This window comes from Limulus polyphemus, unplaced genomic scaffold (assembly GCF_000517525.1).
Source record: "Limulus polyphemus unplaced genomic scaffold, Limulus_polyphemus-2.1.2 Scaffold1410, whole genome shotgun sequence".
NCBI lineage: Eukaryota > Metazoa > Arthropoda > Merostomata > Xiphosura > Limulidae > Limulus > Limulus polyphemus.
Window position 1 is genome coordinate 79,795 of NW_013667020.1, and position 6,000 is coordinate 85,794.

At 32.0% G+C, this 6,000-nt stretch overlaps 1 protein-coding gene across 5 annotated transcripts in view; it reads right to left on the reverse strand.

Moving 5' to 3' along the window:
* LOC111086763 (lipopolysaccharide-induced tumor necrosis factor-alpha factor homolog) overlaps positions 1-3,635 on the reverse strand; it is a 52,824-nt gene extending 49,189 nt beyond the window's left edge. For 2 of the 5 annotated variants that reach the window (XM_022390932.1, XM_022390938.1), the window contains exon 1: positions 3,522-3,596. The gene's annotated coding sequence lies outside the window, so the exon portion shown is untranslated. Of the gene's footprint in view, positions 1-3,371 lie in introns of all 5 variants that reach the window. The other 3 variants (XM_022390935.1, XM_022390936.1, XM_022390934.1) reach the window with 3 other exon arrangements.
* Between the last annotated feature and the right edge of the window lie 2,365 nt (positions 3,636-6,000).

Genomic DNA, 6,000 nt, shown 5'->3' on the forward strand with positions numbered 1-6,000 from the left:
CTTGAAAAGAGGAGTGACATTAGCTAACTTCCAATCCTTTGGCACCAGCCCACTGTTCAAAGGCTTATATAAAACAGCAGCAAGTAGCTCACATATCCAATCCTTAATCTCCTTCTAAACCCTTGGGGAAATATGGCCCAGGAGCCTTATCATTCATTAATCTTCCCATTTTTTTCTTAACATGCTCAGAGTTAATGCAATCATATTCCACGACTTTGTTTCCATCTATCAACTGTTCAAGATGAGGAATATTGCTTACATTTTCATTAGTAAAAACTGAAGAAAAAGCAGAATCTAATAACACAACCTTCTCATAGTCATCAGATGCAAGCTTTCCTTTATCATTCCTTAAGAGTCCTACCCCCATTCTAACATTTTGTTTACCCTTAATATATTTAAAGAAATCTTTACTGTTAATTTTTACATTTTCAGTCAACCTTTTATGAAAAGATTTGTTTGCTACCCTGTATGCCAGTCTTCTGAACATTCCCAACAATTTGATAATAGCCTCATGACGTCTATTTTCTCCAAAATAAGCAGGAAAGTTTATTGGCTTTGATAGTGTTTGTCCATTACCATGCAATGCTAAAGGACAAGAGTATATTTGTGTATTTGTTGATTATCATACCAAATGAGTAGAGGTGGTCCTGTCTGAGAAGATAATGCTAAAAATGCTGCAGAGCTACTAGTTTGTGAGGTAATTGTTTTACATAATGTATATACTACTTTAATAACTGACACAGGAACTGTCTAAGTGTTCTGTTCATATCAGTGACTGAAACACTCAGTGTTACAAAAACTTACAACATTTTACCATCCACATTCCAATCTTTCTGCAAGAGTTAATTATAACTGGTAAATAATGGTATTATACTAAGGGTTCTGATATTGAAGTACTCACTGTTTCTGAGCAACTTCCTTCATCAGATTATCATTTAGTGATTTACCAAATTTGTTTCATCAGGAATCTGATTTATCTCATTTTTATGTTCTGGTCTAAGATGAAAATACTTTCCCAAAAAGTTTCAATTGAAACATCAAATAATATGTCATTGTTCAATCACTTGTTGGATGAAATAGATTTAACTTATCACCAAAATACGATAATCTTCAAACACCTCCTACGTACAGCCATGATAGTAACTAACATTTTTACCCTGGGTACACCCTAGAATTACTCCTGATTGGTCTTCTCATCATTGGCATCACCATTTCCATTCCAAGATATTGGATGTGTAGTTTTTGTCTAAGTACAGACAATTTGTCTTAGTGAGAGAACATATGAGGAACCGTTTAGTATTATTAGCTATTTTGGATGTGGCCACATATTGACAAATAAACATCTATATATATATATATATGTCATTTATTATCACTATCATACACAAGTTAAAAAAAAAACCACTTACTACTTACTGTACAGACAATCTTTTTAAAAACCTAAGCCACCAGTACAAGTTAAACTATGATATTGTAACTCAACAGCTAGTCACATGAGGATGACTGACGTTGAGCTTAATCTTGTATATGTTTGTTGCCGACTGGTTCCTTACAGCAAGATGTGTAAAGAAATGTAAATGTGACATCCATGTATACTGAACTGCAATGTATAGATTCTCAGTTGGAGAGACAAAGATTAACAAGAAAAGGATAGCTGTCCACACAGAACTGTAAAGGCTATGTACCTTGTACTTGCCTGTTAGCAGTAGTACTGATAAATTGTTTGTATTAAGTTATAATATTATATAACACTGTTCTTCCTTCTCAGCACATGTTGTTTGTTCAGTCCACATGCATCATATTTGTGTTATGTATAATGTTTAAACAAACACTTTCCAAGAACACACAAATTATCTTTATTGTGTGAAATAGTCAAGGATAATGTTGACATTCTAGTGTCATGTGAATAAAGAAATCATCATATCTAACAATTCTTAAAAGCTTTTCCAAATATTTGGCTAACTTAACAACTGATCCAGGTATTCTAAAATACTTCAAAATCTCCAATATATCTAAAACACCTAATATTTTAATGTCATTAGAAGAAAACTTTATTAACTATACCTTATCAGCATCATCCACATAAATAATAAAAAGCAGAACCCCAAGTTCTGACCTTTCAATGCACTCCACTAGTAACAAAAGTCTAACAGAAATGCATTAGTAACAACCTTTTGCTTTCTTCCACCCTACAGTCTATTTAACTAGTCTTTTTTTTCTTAACCATTATCAATATGATCTTTTTAGCTTACCTATAGTGTAGCACCTTATCAAAAAGCTTGTAAAAATATCTGAGTCCATTTCAACATAAATAAAACAATCAAACCTAATTAAACAATGATCAGTCTTCCCTGTATGTCCCCCTCCCCACTTTAACTATTGTAATCATATCTTCAATAGTGTTCACAATAAACCTAAAATGTTATCCCTCCGCTCTTGGCTTTCTGACCACTTGGCATAGAAAAAACATTTTGAATCAAATCAAGAACTTTTTTTCCCTTATTATTTGACTCCACAAAATCCAAATCTATGTCTAAAATTAAATCTCCAATAATGGTTAGATTAGTATTTTTATTAGTAACAATCCTGATCTCATTATACAATTTCTCATGAAGTTGATGAACCTCATTTGTCTGATCAAATTGGCTATGACAGTTAAATAAATTAACCTGGAATTTCAAACTAATTTCCGTTATCAATATTCTCTAAATCTAACAGTTTCATTAATTCCCATTATCTTAGTCTACCATTTCAACATGAGCATTAAATTTATCAATTTTCTCCCTAATATTAGAATAATAGCAACTAAGCTTATTCTTATACCTGCTATGTTTATCTTAAATCTGACACTTGTCTTTCAAACTATTAATTAACTTGTTACACTTTAAACCTCCTTTTCTAAACTCATTGCAATCCTAGTTATTTTATTAGTTTGTTTATTTTCTGAAAAGTAACGTGTGGGTTTAATTTTATTTTTTCCAAGGGTTCTTGTGTAACGACAGACTTGAATTTTGTACTAAATTGACACTGAGGGTCTAAATCATGTAAATAGGTCTTTCACTTGTGTATGCTACCTTAATAATAATATTAAATAATAAGTTAACATTCTACGTGTATTAAACTACAAATTATTAATTAATATTAGTATCAAATATTTCACCTGTAAGTGTAATTAGAGAAGGAATTTATTTTACCATTACTTACTAATACTATACTGAGATCTTGAATTCTAAATTATTTACTTCCAAGTTCTAAAGCTACAGTTATTACCAGATTACCTTGACCTTAATTTATTATTATATATATAACATGATAGATTGGTACATTTTGAAATTTGAGAGCACAAGTTACAGTTGCACTTTCGAACATACTCAAAGTCAAATGATCGAATGGTATATTTCAAGTTTTGTAAAACAGAACAAAAAATTAAAATTACTTAGTATGCATAACACTTAATCGATCACTTGAAGCTTTATAATAATAATTTAACACATCTACAACTGCCTAAACTGAAACGTTACGTTTTAATCAGGTTACTACGTTTCTAAGAATACCATTTCTCAAAACACCTACAAACGCTATAACACATACTGTCTTGGGACAGAAGAGGGCCAAGTTTAAACGGTTGTTTGTACTTCGTAGCAGTTGTGACGCCCTCTGTTCAAAAGTGTAGAGTTTAAATATTTGTTATTTAATTTCTGTAGTGCACATTGGTGTATAGAAGACATTTTAATACTAGAAATAAACGACCTTATAATACCAAATTGTTGTTTTTTATTTAAGTAGACACTCAATGATTCGCTTTACAGCTTGTTCAGTAGTGTCTGTGTTTTAGTAGAACGATCCTGAAAAAAGCTGTAAAGCAAAACATTGAGTGTCTAATTAAATGAAAACAACAACTTGGTGTTATAAGGTCGTTTATTTCTGGTACAAATACAATCTCCCTAGAAACTAAGAAAGAGGGAATCGCCAATATAACTTTTGACAATGCAAGTCGTATTTGTATTTTAATGCGTCTAAGACTGTCAAGCGCTGATAACCACATCTTTGACATCAGAATTCTATCTAGCATATTATTTGTATAAGAAATTAAAGAATAGTACAAAATCTCCAAGTGACATATATATACACATATGGACGATGGCGTTTCCAGTACAAACTTGAAATAATACACAACTGTTCTTCAAATGCCACTTTTTTTTAACAGCGCTTCAACGTGATTTTTCTCAATAATCCATCAAAGAATGTAAAAAAATAAATGAATACCGGAATCAAAGGACTACAAACTTATTACAACGACACCTACAAATTAATCCAATATTCCCAAATTCAGCTGTTCTTTTAACAATTTGAAGGTCGATTTTAGTAATTTTATGTGGAAGGTCTCAGACATCCCCACATCAGATATAACAAATAATATTCTTCCACTTGAAAACAAAACATCACAAACTACTACTTCTACTTCCAATATTTCAAAAATTAATTAAGTCACCTGAGTTGTCAAAATCATCCTTTATTCGAAACTCTCGTCTAGATAAAGGACTTAAGTTTTCTATATTAAACGTAATGCAGACGTCTTTTGCACATTTTTTTCAAAAATTAAGATTGAAAACTCATTTTCCCAAAATCTCTGAAGTATATTTTTCTAAAATGATTCCTCCCTGACATGAAAATATTTAGACGAATCGTAAAATTGCTTCTCTAAAATTTCAGTACATATATATTTTTTTCACTTCTTCAGTTAATGATTCTAAATTTACAAAGCCTCTAACGTTTGTGACCAAGTAGACGAAGTTTGTATGGACTTTTACTGTTTTCCATGGTTTGAAGACGATGTTTCGGTTTCCATGCTAAGTTCTTCAGCGGGCTTCATCATAGACGTTAAAAATACAATTCAAAACTAAGAAAAACAGTAGGAAAGGCCTTAGAAAACACATTGTCTAAATTCACTTTAAAATATAATGTCTTGCCAAATTAAAAGTATTAAATTTGGAATTAAACAAGTTTTACAATAAAGCCACGTCTAATCGCATAGCTACCAAGCTGTATTTCCGGAAAAACAGGAATTGGAATTTTCAAACTGAGAAGTACCTATGATTGGCAGACCAGAGACTCTTTCTTAGGGAAAGCAGGCAACCAGGAGTAGTCACCGTAAATAAGGATGAATTGTCACCTTTATAACAATCCCAGTGTTGATAATGTAAAATGTACTCAGTGACATTACACCTTGAACTCCGGATACGACCCGATAACCATTACGCCACGCAAGGTCCTGCAGGAACAAAACAAAGCAAAGCGAATTACCTTTAAAACGTCACTCAAGTTCGAGAAAATCGTATGTTTACAAAAAACAGATTTATGTTGGACAACGTTGATAAAACCATTGACGATCAAATTCTGTTATGGATGAGATCTAACATATATAAAATCCAGTGTGTGTCACGTCACGTCACGTTTGATTTAATTGAAATAGGCGGAGTTATAAAAGCTAAAATACACTTATCCACATAGAATAGTTCGATTACTGTCTACCCATTACGATTTTAGTGACGGGGTGAAAGGGATGTGTGTCATGAAACCTTATAAGTATAGAGAATGTTGGTATAATAAGCCTAAAGTTTGTTTGTTTGTAATTAAACACAAAGCTACACAATGGGCTATCTGTGCTCTACCAACTACGGGTATCGAAACCCGGATTCTAGCGTTGTAAGTCCGCGGACATATCGCTGTGCCACTGGGGGGCTAAGCCTAAAGTAAAGACGTAGAGTGAGATCACCTATCTTCGAGCCTAATGCATATTATTTATCATGAAAGTAAAAATATCGATTCAATATCGTTTATGAATTAAGATATTTTCTATTATATCACCAACGTTTTTAATTAAAAGCAAACCCCATTAATAAAACGAGTCTAAATTAAGAAATCAGCAAATATTTTTCCAGTTTTGTTGGCTGTACATTTTATTTTATATTTTCAATACATAGACTAACAACAATATTG